At 34.8% G+C, this 19,548-nt stretch overlaps 1 pseudogene across 1 annotated transcript; it reads right to left on the bottom strand.

Annotated features, from left to right (window-relative positions):
- Nucleotides 1-717: 717 nt before the first annotated feature.
- On the bottom strand, nt 718-16,114 carry LOC115968570 (annotated as a pseudogene). Its single transcript, XR_004086772.1, has 15 exons — nt 15,960-16,114; nt 15,438-15,594; nt 6,745-7,041; nt 6,595-6,643; nt 6,289-6,496; nt 4,700-4,874; nt 4,518-4,583; nt 4,165-4,278; nt 3,952-4,068; nt 3,742-3,868; nt 3,344-3,630; nt 3,037-3,227; nt 2,494-2,579; nt 2,330-2,406; nt 718-1,725 (listed from the first exon to the last, which is right to left on the bottom strand). The product of XR_004086772.1 is annotated as a sulfate transporter 1.3-like (transcript).
- Nucleotides 16,115-19,548: the final 3,434 nt, after the last annotated feature.

The following is a 19,548-nucleotide window of genomic DNA, read 5'->3' as shown; positions in this document are numbered from 1 at the left end:
TACGGCACTATCCAAAATTCCCCCCTAACAATAACCACAAGTTATAAAAAAATAAAAAAATAAAAATAAAAAATCCAAAACCTTTTTTTTTTTTTTTTTTTTTTGTGGTCTAAATGTTAGAAGCCATACATTTACACTTGAATCTTGAGAGATATCAGTCACTAGTACTACCTACTAGTTCTATTCTTTGTCACAAATACTTCATACTAGTGGAGAGAAGCGAGGGCTAGGAGACGATGACAAAGACTAGTGTGTGGAGTGGTATGCGGCAGTGACTGGTGTTAGTAGAGTGGAGTTGTGGATAGAAGACTGAGTTGGAGCTCTTGATTGAGCAAGAAATTTTGGTTAAAAAATGGTCAGGGTATTGTGATTGTTTTGTTGGTATTTGGGTTGTTTAGACCAGATTTATGATTTGATATGTAGATTTGTGCTCTATTTTATTGGTTTTTAGGTTTTGGCTAAAGGTTTTTCAAAGTTATTCTTATGGCAATTGGGCAAAATGGGAGTCAAATATATAAAAGTCAATTTTCCAAAAACTTTAGAGGGGTCATTGCCCCCAATGCCAAGACATAGTTTCGTTCCTACTAGCCATGGAGGCCAACACTAACACTGCCATTTATTCATACTTAACCTCACCCACGACAAAACACATGCCAAAATAACTTAAATAAAAATAAAATAATCTAAAAAAAAAAAAAATCCCCTCCAATGCTAAAATATAATCCAAACAAAAACACAAATTTACAATAATCTCAAAGCACATTTCCAATATATAACCCGCCCCACACCCCACAAAAACATTCATGTACAAAAATCCCATTTTCCCCACTTTAGCACTCACAAATTCATGATAATCTAAAATCACATTTCCAACACCACTCCTCCAATGAAAACATTCATGTACAAAAATCCAATTATACTCTACATTATTGACTTCAAACAATTGCGTTTTTACAGGTTTCCTCTTCCTCTTCTTACCTCTATTGACATCGGCATTGTCCTTTCTCACATAATCGAATTCCTCGTTATCAGATCGCGTAGAAGTATAAAGAGTTCATTGAGTCGTAATAATAATACTATTATTAACATTCTCAACAACAACTTTGGTCACTTTATGGGTAATTTACTCCCACCTCCTTCGCCTCCTCCTCTTCAACGTTTATCGCCTCTTTTCGTCAGCATACATATTGAACCAAAAAATAATAATATAATTCATTAGGGTTGCAGGTGGAGGGAGAACCCTTTTTATCACATGAGCTCTGAGATGGTGTGCCCGAACAACTGCGACAACAATGGCACTCACGATTATTGATGATTTTCTAAAACTAACAATATTACTAGTTGATGGGTATTGCTTGTCCTACTGGCTACTACTCTCATCCACAATTAAAGTTATCGACATACTCCCATCACAAGGTAGTGGACGGCCTATTATCCCTAGCAACGTTTTGGGAGTTATGATGTGCAATCCACAAAGAAAGTGTACAGAGTTAATGTCCCAGGCTGAAATTTAAACACCCCAACTTCACACCTTAATTAGCTATTTGCATTCTTTCATAACACCCTCACTCGTAATCTATTTTATAGTAGTTCTTTAATTCTCGGCGACAGCATTTCAATAGCATCTGCAACTGTGAGAAAGATCATGTCTTCGCCGATCTTTTTTGTAAAATCCGATGCATGCAACTTTTCGGTCACTATTGCCCCGGGGTTTGCTAAAACAAGCTGTTACAAAACCATGATCAAATTATTGTCACTAATACTTATGGTCCTCTAATAAACTTCACACTAATGAGTGAAATTCAAATCCTAATTCTTCTCATAAAATGATAACATATAACTTAATTGAGTTACAATATTCTTGACATATCTGTTAATGAGTAGAATAATAGTTTAGTACATAAAAAAAAAAACATAAAGAAAATAAACAAACCCAACAATTAAGGTGTTTAAATTAGGCATGTTTCCATCAAAGAAGTTTATTTAGGATTATTTAGAAGAAATATGAATTGGTAGCCATAACTAGCTAGGTAGTTACACATAATTTGAAATTAATAAGATTATAAGGAAATTTAATTTTGGTGAAACGTGTTGTACATGTTAGGTAGCCAGGTTTACTTGTCTAACAAAATTTAGATAATTAATGCTTCAAATTGGAGTAATCTGTGTTGATAAATAAAATACAGTGGGTGTAAACAGATGCCAATTTGCAAACATATAATATATGAAAGTTGTAGAAGTCCTAGACAAATATCAAAATATGTCTAAATTAACACAGTTGAGAAAGCAAATAATAGGCACATAATTTCTAAGTTCAAATTAATCTTACCTTAACATCTCTATTCTGAAGTGTCTTATGCAACTCTTTAAATGAATGGATACCACTAGTGTCAATATCAGTAACAGCTGCAAGATTGTGAATCATATGAACATACTCCTCTAGTAAGTATTAGAATCGAATCCATGAGGACCATGACTAAACAAATTGCTTACGTGACATTTCAATGATGAGATATTTGATTCTGGGCTGATTGTTTATCTTCAAATCTTCTTCTTCATTGCTTAGCCATCTCAAAATCCTGCAAGAAATTGGATTTAACAACTGTCTATTGGTCTAGTTCTTACTTTCAAATTTTCATTGTAGTTTATTGAACAAAACTAGGCCAATCTTTTTTCCCTTTCCATGTTTTTGGAGTTTCTTATGTTTGCTAAAATATTCTTTATCATATGTAGAATTTATCACAAAACTTCCATGAAAAATTCCGGATCATAACATACATAAAAGCCCTACATGCCTAGGTAATTGTTTATTATTCTCACATGTGGGCAGGAGTTAATATCTTATGTTTTGATTGCATGTAGTGGAATGGTAAGATCCTTTTTTTTGGCGGGAGGGAGCCATGCCCTCCACAATTGATCTTCTTTATGTTAATTTTTAAAAAATGAACCCCTTAATCTAAACAATTTTCATTTGGGAAAAAAAAAAAAAAAAAGGGGGCTGCTAGTTTGTTATAGAAAGAGAAAGTCTCAAAATACCTCTCCTTAATATAGTTGGAGTTTGAAAAGTAGATTGCAGAATCAACTCGAATAATCATAATTCCAGAAACAGTTTTTGCATTAGGATATTGCTCCACATTCCTGAAAACATGAGTCCCTGGGAGCCTCCCGAGTACTGCAGTCCGTGGCCTTGTAACTTGTAGGAGGATTTTGGCAAAGGATATAGCCACCTATCATAACAAAAAAAAAAAAAAGGAATTTTTAGTGAGAAAATCAAAAGATGAAACACTCAAAATGGGATTGAGTATTTTTATTCAAACACAACCTATGTTGAGCTCTTACATACCGCAATTAAAAGGCCTATCTCCACACTTTTAAAGACCACACCAAAGAAGGCTCCCATACAAGCAAGAAAATCGAATTTATCAATCTTCCATAGTAGCATCGCAGCTGGAATGTCAACTAGGGGAAACACCGCTGCAATGATGATAGAAGCAAGTACAGCATTTGGGGTGTACTTAAACAATGGTGTGATGAATTCCAATGTTAGAAGAACAACACAAGACATCACAATGTTGGCAACTGCTGTGTTGCAGCCAGCCATGAAATTTACTGCCGAGCGAGAGAATGATCCTGCATGCACGCGACAAAGATGATTAATAAAATGTTGAAAGAAATTAATCTGTGATTAAAATTTAGAGGCTCAGAAATATATAATTTCAATTTGAGCACATTTTTACACACCTGTAGCTACATAACAAGATGTCATGGAGCCAACAATGTTCATAGTTCCCATTGCCACCATTTCTTTGTTCCCATCCACATTGTAGTCCTTCACAGCAGCAAATGTTCTAGCAATCGCTATAGCTTCCTAGAATCCAACAGATTTGGCTTTAATATTGGAGAGTTTTATTAGGCTGAGTTCTCTTAATGATTGTAAAGAAATTAGCTTACCGTCAATGCTATTAAACCTGCTACCACACCGATCTTAAAACCTTTGAGAAAGAAATCTCCAGTCCAATAGATTTCATGAGCAGATGATGGGTTTATGCCCCTTTCTATACGGTTCACCTGACACAGTAAAATAAACCGCAATGTGAGCTTGCCACATCCTTTTTCTGGCAAGCTAAACACAAAATCAAAATGATAAAAATTGATAATACTTACAATTGCTACACCTTCCTTATCAGCACGGGTAATATATACACAGAATGTGGCTACTATGACAGAGGTCAATGGAGCAATAGCAGATACCCAAAATAATTTGGGGCATTTTTTGACCTGTGCCAATATCAAAGAAAAAGTCAATAACAATGAAAATGATTTAATTTAGGTAACATAGGAATTGAAGAATAAGAATCCTCCACCCACATAGTATTCTAGTTTATATTCCACCAAGGAATTTTTATTTTTTATTTTTCTTTATAAAGTAGATAAAATGAAAATTAAAAAAATAAATCGTTATAGTTGAGAGAGTATAAAGTGAAACATAGTATTTTTATTAAAAATAAGATACTTACGGTGTACTTGGTGAGCAAAAGGAAGGCCAAGAATGACAACCCAATTACTATGGTCTGCCAGTTCCACTGTACAATAAGTTAGAAAGTCATTCACACTCACTTATGGGATTTTCCGACCCATAATAAACATTGACATCATTTGATGAAGAGAAAAAAGAAAAATAATGTTATAAACTCTTTACCCCATGATGTACTGATCCAAAAACTGAATGCATCACCGAAATAATGTCAGTGTTCTTTGTGAAGTTTGTTATACCAAGAAGACCTTTGAGCTGTTGAAGGCCTATAGTAATGGCAGCCCCAGCCATGAATCCAACAATGGCAGCATGAGACAAAAAGTCAATTAAGAAACCCAATCTGCAAGCAATGGTCAAACCATCATTTTAATTTTCATATGATTGATGTTAGGGACACTATAAATTTTATTGCATAATAAAAAGTAATTTAACCATTCATTTATTATGTTATTAAAATCTACCAATCATCTATATCTATATATTACTAAAAGTTTAAGCGTAGTATTTATTGTTGCTACGCTCCTATTGAGCCACATCAGCAGCCACGTCATTCATTTATTTTTTTTATATTTTCATTTCTCCATTTAAACTTTTCTTCCCCTTATTTTAAAAAAAAAAAGGAAAAAAAAAAAAAACACTTTTTTTCTCCCTATTAGTTCACACACCTACTGTTACATTTCTTCCACTTTTCCCTTTCTTTTTTGCCTCTTTATCTCTCTACTACTTTACCGTTATACTTCCTTACGCTTTTTTATAATTTGCCTCTTCTTCTACTTTTACACCTACTGTTACAATTCTTCTAATCTTTCCCTTTCCTTTTTGCCTCTTTATCTCCCCATTACTTTACCATTATACTTCATTCCTCTTTTTTATAATTTGCCTCTTCTTCTACCCATTTTATTTTGTATAAATTTGATATCATTTTCTCATTCAATCCATATTTTTCCCACACAAAACTGTGAGTACTCTCTCTCTCTCTCTCTCTCTCTCGGTGAATTTTTATTCTTTCTTATAACTATAATTAAGGTAGGTGGTTTTTCTTTTTTAATATGTGTTTTGGTATTTTGTTTTTTATTTTTAATATCCCATCAAAAAGTCTTCTCTTTCCCTTATATAGCTTTGGTTGAATTTTAGTTTGGGTTAATATTTAATTTTTTGGGAAACATGAATTTGAATATGCCTACCAATTATTTGAGTAATAAATTATTATAAAACCTATTATTTATTCCTTTAGTTTCATTTTAATTTTGGTTAAGATAACATTGTAATTTTGTAATAAATTTTGATTATTATGATAATTTCCTTATTCCTTAAGAGATGAGAAATTTGAATAATAAATTTGAAACTTATAAAGTTTAGTTGTATATTAAGCAAATATAATACACTACAATAGAAATTAGTAGAAATTAGAAGAATATGGTTCACCTTAAAAAAATATTAATCAAACATAAAAAAAAATAATAATAATAATAATAATAAAATGATATATTTGTAGAGAAAAAAAGATTAAAAAAAAAAACTTGTAGAAATCTTTTTTTTTTTTTTTTCAAATGGACAATACTTGAAGTAATGGTTTTTATATATATATTACACATTTTTACCGTAATATTTATATTTCCACACATCGCGTGGGTCTGCAACTAGTATTTGTAAAAGTCAAATTATGAAGTATTTTTTAGCAATTTCCACTTGATATAGATAGAAAGTCTAATGCTGAATTGTCAATGAACAACAGCTAAAAAATAATAATCTACCTGAAAAAGCCAAGTGCGAATTAAGTGACTCCAGCAAAAAAGGTAGCAGTGAATACAAGACGCCTATAAGCAAGAGCATTTTTCTTTGGATCAATCTCATTCTGCGCCATAGTTCCAATCAAAAGAGACACCACGGCCACTGGTCCTATGGCAATATCTCTGGAGCTACCCATGCAGGCATAAATAAGAGGTGGAACAAAGCTAGAGTCTAGAGAAAAGTCAACAACAAACAACATTAATTATTGATTAATAAAGTAGAACATATTGTAGCAAAAAAAAAACCGAGTGATAAACAAGGAAACTCACATAACCCATATTGGGGATCAAGATTTGCTAGCTTTGCATATGCAATATCCTAGTAGGAAAAATATTTGAGCATCATTAGAAATGGAAACTGAAAATTAATAATATATTTAGCTAAGCTTATTTTATTTTATGGAAATATTTTTCACTCACCTGAGGGACACACAGGCTAGCTATGGTGAGTCCAGCAATCAGGTCACCTCTGAACTTTTGTAGGTTGTAGCTTCTTGCCCATTCAAGAATCGGGAAAATTGCTTGGAGTACAAGATAAAACTTTGTATGACTTCTTTGGCCCCGAAAAGCACGTAAGGGTTCATCGTGGAAGAAAGTTTCCTTGATAACAGTTTGAAATTCTGTGAGAACATTTTGCTTAGGAGGCCTTTCCACTTTGTGAATTTGAGAAGAAGGTTGTGGATGGTGTCGCGACGAAGGGCCACTCCCAATCTCCATCTTGTGAGTAATGTTAGGTTCTAACAATTTAGAACAATTGGCAAAAACTATGAATACAAACTTGTCTAGGTATAAATCTTATAGTTTATAGGATATATTAGACAATGCTCAGGGTACTGTAAATCAAAATACAAGAAAAAAAAGTTGCAAGTTCAAGAATTTAAAACATACTAGGTTTGACCAATCGAGATGCAAGTTTTGTAGGTTTTAATTTTGGCCCACTACTCATTAAGCCCAATAAGTGATTAGAGTTCCAAATCTATTTCACATAATATTTAAAAGAAATCTTAAGGCAAATTTTGTTGAGACTTTGGAGGTGCTCTTATGAGATCTAAAAAGTGTTGTACTTTCTCTTTCCAAAGTTACTATCAGAAATCATTCTCATACCATTAAAACTGATAGATTTGAAATTACTGCAACAAGATCATACATAGTTAATAATTTAAATCTTCAATGGTGGTCTTAGAATCACAAATTAGAGAGTTTGTGTTGCTAAACCTTTAAGTGAGATCTCAAAGTCACAAGCGTGGCAGTTTGGGTTTAGCAAATCCAAAGTAGAAGAATCCGTGGAGTCAGAGTTGCACGTACTCATGTTAGTAAGTTCTACAAGAAATAGCTTTAGATTTAGGGTTTAAATTTATTATAATATTTCATTTTATCATAGTAGATTTGTTTTACCTTAAGGATAGTTAGATCAAATCTTCCCCAAGTTGTTACCTTGAAATAGTTGGTTTCATTAGTTTCTCTAGGTAATTATATCGTTGTCTTATTTATTTTTCCGCACTGCATGATATAATCTATTACTGTTTAATTTAGATCTTATAATTAACCTAAGTAACTACTTGGCTGATTCATTAGGTTCAACAATCTGTTTTTAAGGAGTCCAAACAAATAAACAAGTAACACGCCCGCTCCTTAGAGCCAGAAACTAGTTAGCTCTAGTATATATGTATATCAAACCTATATTAAAACAATGGAGCAGAGAAAATTGATTAGAACTCAGAAGATACTGCTAAAAATGATTTTTATTCAACAGAAGCAAATTGTAACAAGTCAATGGTTACTAAATATGGAAAGTAAGGCTGAGTTAAGCCGATAGATAAAGATGGAAGTACAAGATACAGGGAAGTTCTTATTGCTTATATATATAGGCAAGCCTAAACTTTTTTTATTTTATTATTATTTCTTCTGATATGAGCATACGACTTAGCATCTAGCTGTCACGAATATGAAGTATAGAAAGGCTTTTTTTTTTTTTTTTTTTTTTGAGGAAAGATGTATACAGAGGATGACTTTCTGAAAAAATTAACCTACAACTTAACGATGAATTTCAGAGGATGACTTTCTGAAAAAATTAACCTACAACTTAACGATGAATTTCAAGCTCAATATTATCAATCATTAACTTTGTATTTCTTTTAATTTTATGGAACCTTTATAATTCTTGTTTCACTTTAAAGAATATATATATATATATATATATATATAACACGATATTCTCTTAGATAGAATTACACAAAATCTGAATTTTATTAATCTGAATTATCTTTGAAGCCTACAATATATTTAAACAGTACGAAAAAAACCTACTGAACCATGTATTTGTAGGACAAGTATCCTAGTCACTGCATTGTGAATATTAATTTGGTCTTGCTCACTTTCTACATGGCATTAGAGCCGTAGCTTCTAGAGCAATCTCTCTAGTTGCGTTAGATTTTTTGTCCATATCAAATGCCTATTTTCTCGAAGGCCCCGCAACATGCAACATCACGTGTATATATATTCTTATCATCATAAGAACTACCAATTTATTCTGAGCAGAATGTAAGGAATACACACTACAACGAACCTCAATTGATCGTAGTAGTTTTTGTAGGTGTCTTATTTGTTAAAGATACCAAAAATAGATGTGAAAGCAGAAATTTAAAAAAGTAACACAAAAATTACATTGTGAGTATTAGTTCAGTCTTTTCTTTTTCTACAATACTACTTTGCGTGGATAACATTTGCTTTTCTTCGTTATTTAAAACTCACTCATTTGCGTGGAGCAGTATAAAGAAAGTTTTATTGTCCAGTTAATTAAGAAACCATTGAAAGCAACTTGAGATATCTGAACGTGTGAAAAAACTATCGAAGTATCAACATTTTTTTTCTACTTGCATTCAAATGAATATTGTCTAGGGAATCTCTCTCAATGTAAACTCTATCCAAGTTGGTATTCTCATTCTTATTTTTCTAGGGTTAAATTAAAAGTCCAACTTGGTCTATCACAGTCTAAAAAAACCAATCCAGACCTAGTTGTGAGCAGAAAGTATTAAAAAAAAATAAAAAATAAACAAAAAAAAAAGTCAAATAGTCACAAGACCATAATTTTTTATTATATATAGTGAATAAATTTAGTTATTAAACTTTAAAATAATGAAACAAGCAAACTCGAAAGACGTACTCATATCGAGCGCCACCGTATCTCCGCATTGTATTCTCATATATTCAGCTCAATAAAAAATGTTAATTTATTATTATTATTATTTAAGAAACCAATAAACAATGTCAAACATGAAAGAGAAACAGAGAGGAAAACAAATTACGTCTAAATTCATTGAACCTAAAAGCGTTGAATCTCTCCCCGTAAAACTAGTAGTAGAATTCATTTAATTTATATAAGCTATAAACAGATAACATATACTAATATTTCTACCAAAAAAAACATATAGTAATATTTACGAAAATCATACTAAATAGGAGTAATTTATAATAATATCTCTCATGTTATTATTATTTGCCCATTTGCTGCACGACAGGCCATGTATGTGGGAAAAGAGAAAGGTATTATCACAGACATTTTGGAATTTGATTTCCCAGAATTCACAGACAATCTTATTATGTGGGGGTCACTAGGATGCTCATGACCATCTATCTATAAATTAAAATATAAACGAAAAATAGAACAATTCCATTACCAAAGAATCATTCTAACTGTTAATATATATTATGTTATAGGCTTTAGGCCCAATTAGGTTACTTGTATAGCACACTGGTACTTGTACTACACTCTACTTGTACTGCACACATATGCCTCCTATATAAAGGCAGTGATGTATATTCTTTAATTTATGAAATACAATACAATTATTCTGTATTTCTAACATGGTATCAGAGCCACTGCTCTAATCCTTTGGTGTGCCGCTCTTAAGCAGTCTTGTCTTCTTGGGTGTCCTCTGCAGCCGTTTTTGTGAGCAGCACCGCTGCCTTCACCGCGACTCCAGTACATCAAAGACCACTGCCTTGCCGCCACCACCGCTTCCACATCTCCGATCAGACCACAGATAGCATCATTGGAAAGTAGTCTCTTCGATCTGCCGTTCTGTAAAATTTCGTCTTCATCAGACCTTCCACGCGCCTCCACGCGCCACCAGAAATCTCGGCATCATCTGCACGAGCCGCCACGCGCCGCCAAAACGCATCACGCGCCGCCACGCGCCTCCTGTGTCAGTCACGCGCCGCCACGCGCTACCACGCGCCAGACTTTTCGCTGACGTCATCATCTGCTTGCTTACGTCAGCCCTAGCTGACGTCATCTGCATACGTCAGCGCCACATCATTTGCTGACGTCATCCGTTGACTTTGACCAGGTTGACCGTTGACCGTTGACTTTTGACCAGAGTTGACTTTTTGCAATCCGGGTCCTCCTTACCCAGTTTTTCGCGTAGATTTCATTTTTGCGCTCCATTTTTGCATATTTTGCTTCTAAATGAGAAATAAGGACAGGTCTTCTTCTTGCAATAATCGTCGCCAACAATCCAGCAAACGTCTTTGCAGTTTTTGCAAACGTTTTGGCCACAATATTGAGACTTGCTATCGTCGCAACAAACCAGCTGTGTCTGTATCCGCTGCTACTGTTGCTAACACTGAGAGTGTCCAACCAATGGCTCCTATCTCTGCACAGTCTAAGTCTTCAGGACGCACTTTCACCATGTCCACAGATGACCTTAAAAACATCATCGCCAATGTCATTCGTATGGTTAGTAATGCATCTTATTCCTCTTCTCTCTCAGCTTTATCTGGTATGTCTCCTTCCTCTTGGCTTATGGATTATGCTTGTTGCAATCACATGACTCCTCATTCGTCCTTATTTTCTGAACTTAAACCTGCACCACACCCTCTTAATATTCACACAGCAAATGGTTCCACTATGTCTGGTCATAATATAGGTTCTGTTTCAACCGCCAATCTCTCGGTTCCTAGTGTCTTTAATGTTCCTGACCTTTCTTACAATTTATTTTTTTGTGGGCCAATTAGCTGAGTTAGGTTATCGCATTATCTTTGATTATTCTGGGTGTATTATGCAGGATCCAAGGACAGGACAGGGCAGGAGCTTGGGATCGGTCCTAGAGTTGGGCGTATGTTTCCCGTGGACAAACTTCGTCTTCCACTTGTTGCTCCTGTTTCTGTTGTTGCAGCTGCTACAGCTTCTTCACTTCCTTCCCTTGCACTTTGGCATGCTCGACTTGGTCATGCATCTTCCTCTCGGGTACAAAAATTAGCTTCTAGAGGTTTGTTAGGTTCAGTGTCTACAAAAAATTTTGATTGTGTTTCGTGCCAATTAGGAAAACAACCAGCTTTGCCTTTCAATACTAGTGAATCAATATCCACTGATATCTTTGACCTTATTCATTCTGATGTTTGGGGCCCTTCTTCTGTCTCTAGTATTGGTGGGTCTCGATATTTTGTTGTCTTTGTTGATGATTACTCTCGCTATAGCTGGATTTTTAATATGAAACATCGTTCTGAATTATTGCAAGTATATTCTAATTTTGCAAAAATGGTTGAAACTCAGTTTTCCAAACGCATCAAAATTTTTCGATCTGATAATGCTCTCGAATATACTCAATATGCTTTCCAAGCTGTTTTACATTCCTATGGCACTGTTCATCAACTAACTTGTCCAGGTACCTCTCAGCAAAATGGTAGAGCCGAACGGAAACTTCGTCATATTCTTGACACTGTTCGTGCTCTTCTTCTCTCTGCCAAAGTTCCTGCTCCTTTTTGGGGCGAAACTGCTCTTCATGTTGTTCATACTATTAATCGCATTCCGAGTCCGGTTATCCAAAATCAAACTCCATATGAGCGCCTTTTTGGGTCATCTCCAGACTATCACCACCTTCGCTCCTTTGGTTCTGCTTGTTTCGTTCTTCTTCAGCCACATGAGCATAACAAACTTGAGCCTCGGTCAAGGCTTTGTTGTTTTCTTGGCTATGGCGAAACTCAAAAGGGATATCGGTGTTATGACCCTGTCTCTCATCGTCTTCGTGTTTCCCGCAATGTTGTCTTTTGGGAACATCGCCTCTTTGTCGAGCTCTCTCACTTTCGTGCCTCCCTATCTTCCTTCTCTGTTTTAGATCTTTTTCCAGATGAGGCACATATTCCTTCTGTAGCTGCTCCTGATCCTCCTGTAGTTGCTCCTGATTCTCTTGTAGACTTCTCTGTCCAACCACCAGATATCACTAATCCCTTTCCTAGTTCACCCTTTAATGAACAGGTGGAAGATGAACAGGTTGAAGACGAGCTACCCAACCCCAACCCTGAGCTTGGGTCCCCTGCTCCTGCTCCGCCTGAGGATCTTGCACAAGACATTCCACCTCGTCACTCAACTCGAGTAAGATCTATTCCTACACATTTACTTGACTATCATTGTTACACTGCTCTTGCTACATTACATGAGCCTCACACCTATCGTGAGGCTTCAACTGACCCTTTATGGCAGATTGCAATGAAAGAGGAACTTGATGCATTATCTAAAAACCATACTTGGGATTTGGTGACACTCCCTCCCGGGAAATCTGTGGTTGGTTGCAAGTGGATCTACAAGATTAAGACTCGCTCTGATGGGTCCATTGAGCGCTACAAAGCTCGTCTTGTTGTAAAAGGTTTTACACAGGAGTATGGGATTGATTATGAAGAGACCTTTGCTCCGGTTGCTCGTATCTCATCTGTCCGTGCCCTCTTAGCTGTTGCTGCTGCTCGTAAATGGGATCTTTTTCAGATGGATGTCAAAAATGCATTCCTTAATGGGGATTTACATGAAGAAGTTTATATGCAACCTCCTCCTGGTCTCTCTATTGACTCAAACAAGGTTTGTTACCTTCGACGTGCACTTTATGGCCTTAAACAAGCTCCACGAGCTTGGTTTGCCAAATTCAGCTCTACCATCTCTCATTTGGGTTACATGGCCAGTCATTATGATTCTGCCTTATTTCTTCGTCGCACTGACAAAGGCACTATTTTACTTCTCCTGTATGTGGATGATATGATCATAACTGGTGATGACCTCAGTGGCATTCAAGAACTCAAGAATTTTCTCAGTCAGCAATTTGAGATGAAAGATCTTGGACATCTCAGCTACTTCTTGGGTCTTGAAATCACTCATTCTACTGATGGACTTTATCTTACTCAAGCTAAGTATGCTTCTGAACTCTTGTCTCGAGCTGGACTCACTGATAGCAAGACTGTTGACACTCCAGTTGAGCTTAATGCGCATCTGACTCCCTCAGGGGGAAAACCATTGTCTAATCCCTCTCTTTACAGACGATTGGTTGGCAGCCTAGTTTATCTCACAGTTACTCGTCCAGACATCTCCTATGCTGTTCATCAGGTGAGCCAGTATCTGTCTGCTCCACGATCAACTCACTATGCTGCTGTTCTGCGCATTCTTTGATACCTGAAGGGCACCCTCTTTCATGGCCTTTTCTACTCAGCTCAGTCTCCTCTTGTACTCCGTGCATTCTCTGATGCTGATTGGGCAGGAGATCCTACTGATCGCAGGTCTACTACAGGTTACTGTTTTCTCCTTGGTTCTTCTTTGATTTCTTGGCGAAGCAAGAAACAAACTTTTGTGGCCCGCTCCAGTACTGAAGCAGAATATCGTGCTCTTGCTGATACCACATCTGAGCTCCTTTGGCTACGATGGCTCCTTAAGGATTTGGGTGTGTCCACCTCCTCTGCTACTCCCCTTTATTGTGACAACCAGAGTGCCATTCATATTGCTCATAATGATGTCTTTCATGAACGGACTAAACACATCGAGATTGATTGTCATTTTATCCATTATCATCTTGTCCATGGTGCTCTTAAGCTTTTCTCCGTCTCCTCCAAAGATCAACTTGCAGATATCTTCACCAAGTCACTTCCTAAGGGACACACTCGTGATTTGGTTGACAACCTCAAGTTGGTCTCACATCCACCTTGAGTTTGAGGGGGGCTGTTAATATATATTATGTTATGGGCTTTAGGCCCAATTAGGTTACTTGTATAGCACACTGGTACTTGTACTACACTCTACTTGTACTGCACACATATGCCTCCTATATAAAGGCAGTGATGTATATTCTTTAATTTATGAAATACAATACAATTATTCTGTATTTCTAACACTAACAATCTTCTGATCGTCACGATGATCTCTCTCGGTTTTGGTTGATTACTAATTTTCTAATGACACCTAAATATGGTCCCAAATTCACAGCATGCTTAAGCCATGCTCCAACACTTTGTGGTATTTGGGCTTGCTCTACAAGCCTTTAAGCCATGCCCTCTAAATTTCCACTCACCTTCCTATTCACATGTAGCACACGCACAAACACACTCGTTCCCAAATTCACAACTTGCTTAAGCCATGCCTACAAACACACTCTTGCACTCGCACTCGCACGGTTTTGATAAATTGTCTTATGGCTGTGCTGTGCTCTGCTAGCTTATGCTGCTTGTTTTGGATTTGGTTTTTTCTTAATGTAGTTTTATCACATTTATTGGATTTGGGCAAACATTGATTTGGGTTGGGAATTGTGTTGATAAAAAGCTATCGATCATTGTTATTGGGAAAACGTTGATTTGGGCTAGGAATTGTTAACTTTTGCTTATATAGCAAATCGGTGCCATATGATATGAACCTCTTAACTTGCATCTCAATTGAATTGTGTGTACATGTGCTTTAGCATCAAATTGAAGTATATGTACTCTTGTGCAATTCTGATACTTCCAAAAAGATTAGAATGAAAGCTTACGCTAACAGTTTAATTTCAACCATGTTTCACAAAGGATGGACAAGTGAGTGAACAAGAGGAGAGTGAATTGAACTATTTATTTTTGTGTATGCACTATGCAGAGCTTGAGACTTAATTAAGAGCTCCAATTGAAAGATTTAGGGTTTCTTTAATAAGTTGGGTGAGTTGTAGCTTTAAGTGAGTCCCTTTCCTTGAGTTTTTTTTCCTAATTCCTATATTTATTTTATAATTCTTCTCTGATATAAAAAAAATTGATCCAGCATCATCTTTTCAAAGAAGAGAAACTTCCAAGTAATATATTTCAACAACTAAATAATAAATTAATACAACACGTACCTGTAATAGGAAACTCCAGTGCCAATTCTTCTGTCGCATGTTCCAACTGATTGTCCCAAGACGGAGAGGTTGAGAGGGTGGGATGATGCGTATAGATACAAACAAGGGCTCCTTTTAGCCATACTTTGTGAATCTTTTTCTCATTTTATACACTAAGCTGAAATGAGAGTTTAAAAACAAGAAGAAATGTTAAAACAGTTTCTCCATATTATATATATAGAGAGAGAGAGAGAGGGAGTGATCAGAATCAAGTTATATTTTGAGTAATTCTTGCTTCATTTTGCACTTGAAAAGTATATATTTGAATTATATTTCCTTTGTGTTCTTACCCTGCACCTTAAATTTCGTATCAATTTGTTGTTATTTACTTATTGGTTCATAAATTTATAATCTGTATTTTTTTTTATCTTAATATTTTAGATGCATGTAAAAGATATAACAAGATAATTTAATCCAATAATGAATTTGTTAAAAAAATAAATCCAATAACATGGTGAATATTAGTAACACCACGTTGCATACCTGAGGTGATCTTCTGCATCGGTGTTCCGCTTGCTGCCTCTGCAAACCCTTTCATAAGAGAGAAGAGATAAAGGGTTCTCTTTAATTAGAAGAAATCCATAGAGCTAAGAAAAAGAGTGCCTTTGCTGTTGGATAAAAGAACGAAAACAAAGAGAAGAGATTAGCAAGGCTTCATTACAATTTTATAGGCAAACATATATATATATATATGTGTGTGTGTGTGTTCAGCTTAAAAGAACTACTTGTTTCTAATTCCTGTCGTCTTAGTATTTGTTTCTTGCTGAAACTAGGAATCTATGACCATTTCAACGTTTCGGCAAAGTTAGAATTGTGTTATACACCACCGCCAAGTTTTATTAGCCGACAAGTTTTCACCCGTGAAAAAGCTGAATGAAAATATATATATATATATATATATATATATATATACATATACATACATACATACAAAACACAGAGAGAGACAGATTTAGTCACTTACGGTAACGTGGGGGCATGAGAATTTCCAAAATCCAATGAGTAAAAAACAAATAAAGGAAAGTGATGTCCATAAAATTTTAAAAATTGCATTACACGTTACAATCCATGTTGTCTTCTTAAATGTTGCTTGATAAAAGTTAAAAAGATTTACGACAGATAGTAAATTTTAGAGTTTTATCACCCTAGCTACTAATTTAATAGTCAGCGTCAAATCCAATACTAGTTTGAATTTTATTTTGAGTACTCAATATTCTATTATGCCTAAAGTTTTAGTTTGAATTATGTTCAATATTGAGGTTAATTTAGGTCTGGTTCATGCTCTCATACGTTTTCTAGCAATTAATCTCAAACGTCTTTGCTCAATATTAAAAAATTATAAAACAAAATAAAATGTTTGTCACAAACAGGAATGGAAGCAACCCACGTAGGCTTACACTCTCCAATCCACCATATCCATACATGTTTCACACGTTGATCAACCAAGCATCACAGTCGACCCACCCACGTATGCATTTGCTATTTATTTATTTACCTCTTTCGTGTTGACCTGCACAATCATTGAATTAACGATGAAGTGATCGTATAAACTTGGGTTCTTGACTTCTTTTATTTTTGGGCCCACAATGGAATTGACCAATTTTTAGGCATGGTAGGTACAATGGCACTGGGCCCATTAATTTGTTTTATTCATTATTACGTGGAAAATACAATTTTAAAAATGATATTTTCTAAAAGATACCCTAAAGAAATTCTTTTTTTCACTATTGTGGAGTTATTGTTTTGGTGGCGGTATTTTCTAGAAAATGAGCTATTTTTTAAAAAGTATTTTCTATAAATCTATATTATTTTTTATATATGGAAGAAAATTTAAATGAATTGAAAAATAACCTTCTAACTTCTCTTATTTAATTTGATGTGAGGTAGAGTTGTTTTAAAAAAAATTTAGTGGAAAAAAATTTCTAAAAATAAACTATATTTTATTTGTTAACCTAAAATAGTTTTCCTTTAACTCATTTTTTCAATACTACTAAACACTAAAAAACATAAAGAAATAAATAAATAAATAAAGACTATATTTACACAAAGTTTTCTATTGAAAGAAACGTAGCTGTAGTATTTTCTCCACCCACACACTTTTCTTCTTCTTTGACCAATATCAAGGAACAAAATTATCTCCATTTCATTGAAAATAGTCTTTTCTCACTTGTTTTTCTGGCATGTTCTTCACTGTTAAAGGTGGCATTGCATGATTAAGGTCCAATACGAATTTGCGTGATTAATTTAATGTGGGTATTTGCATGATTATCTTGAATATCATTGATTTTCTTTGCTATATGATGACTTCCTTTTTGTAACTAAACTTGAGGGTCAACTTGATCTTGTGCTTATTCTTGTGTAACAATGTGGAGAGCGAAGAAAAATCCATTGGAAAAATTGGGAGACATTTTGTAAACCAAAGAAGGAAGGGGGAATGGGTTTTAAAGAGTCGGCAAAATTTAACGATGCAATACTAACCAAACAGGTATGGAGACTTGTTTATGATAAAAATTCATTATTTTATGGTGTTTTTAAGTCATAATACTTTCCCAATGGTACTATTTTTGAAGCAAAACTAGTGGCAAAATCCATTCCTGGAATTTGGAAAAGCATTTACTTGGAAAAGCATTTCGAAGGCGAGAAAAGTTATTTTAATGGGTGCAAAATCAAAGGTGGGCGATGGACAAACTATTCGGGTCTTCAAAGATTGTTGGCTACCCGGAATTTCTAGTGGCAAAGTCACATCTGGTTCCTCGGTTTTGGGCAGTCATGAGGCTCGGGTGGCTGCCTGCTGTCACAACCTCGGGTGACTGAGATGTTCGCAACCACCGCCTAGTACAATGGGCTCACCGCAATAAAACCAGGCCTAGTACATATGGCCTGCTGTCACAACCTCGGGTGACTGATATATTAATTCTTGTTTTTATAAAAACTCACTCACATGTAAGTTAAGGGTCTTTTTCTTGATTATTTTTATTTTCTATTTTATTCTTCAATTTCAATTATATTGGCAAATGCTTTTTGTAAGTTAGATATGATTTAATTTATTGTGTGCATCGTATCAACGTATTATTAGTATAGCATACCATATAATTTATTATATTTATAGAACTTATAATAGTTCAATAAGATCGTTACTTGAGTATAGGAACAAGAAAAATACATATAATTCCCCATTATACATAGAACCCTTTTAAGGTTTGAGCATCTAACATTTAAATCCCACATAGTATTTTTTTTTTATGTAAATCATTATTTGAGTAACATTTAACTCCTTGGTCTTTTGAACAGTTTTTAAATTATGCACGTAAATTAATTAAAGATGACTACCTTTGCACCCTCCTTAACCTCCCCCCCCCCCCCCCAAAGGGTCACCCTTTTTTTTAATACAATAAAATTTCAACATGTAACACCTGCTACATGATGATTAAACTTTATTATCCAACCAAGACACTAATCGATTTTTAGTATAGAAAAATATCGAACCATTTAGTTTCTTATTCAACAATAAGAGACTTTATTAGTTGAGCTAATTAAAACCTACAAAAAGATAGCCCATTGAATACTCAATGCTCACACGTCCTTTTTCGTTTGGTTGCTATAAATCTCTACTTATATCACTCATGTGCCAAATTCATCATTGATCTAGTTTCTACTCTTATGGGATAGGTTTCAATAGAAATTGTTGAGTAACAACACCAAATGATTATATTAAGGGTTCCTTATGGAAATTTATTGACACTAAAGAAATTGTAACAATCATTAATAAGAGGATTTGTGTATTTTCCTAAATTTATTTTATATAAATAATTAGTGCACCACCACCTATAGAGATAACTAGTCGATGTCCCAATCCTTTTTCTATATTTATTACATGGTATAACCTTACATTACTAAAGCTAAGGATCTTGCTTTTATATATACCAGTCGCAGACTATACAATCTGTGGTTATGTGTACTTATATCATAATGTGATATAATATATAAGTTTTTCTGTAATTTGCTAAATATAATATATTAGGATTAGTCATCTTGAGAAGAAGAAGACTCATTTAACCAAAGACGTATTTAA

Source organism: Quercus lobata, chromosome 11 (genome assembly GCF_001633185.2).
Source record: "Quercus lobata isolate SW786 chromosome 11, ValleyOak3.0 Primary Assembly, whole genome shotgun sequence".
In the NCBI taxonomy this organism is placed as follows: domain Eukaryota; kingdom Viridiplantae; phylum Streptophyta; class Magnoliopsida; order Fagales; family Fagaceae; genus Quercus; species Quercus lobata.
This window is presented reverse-complemented; position numbering and strand designations above follow the sequence as displayed.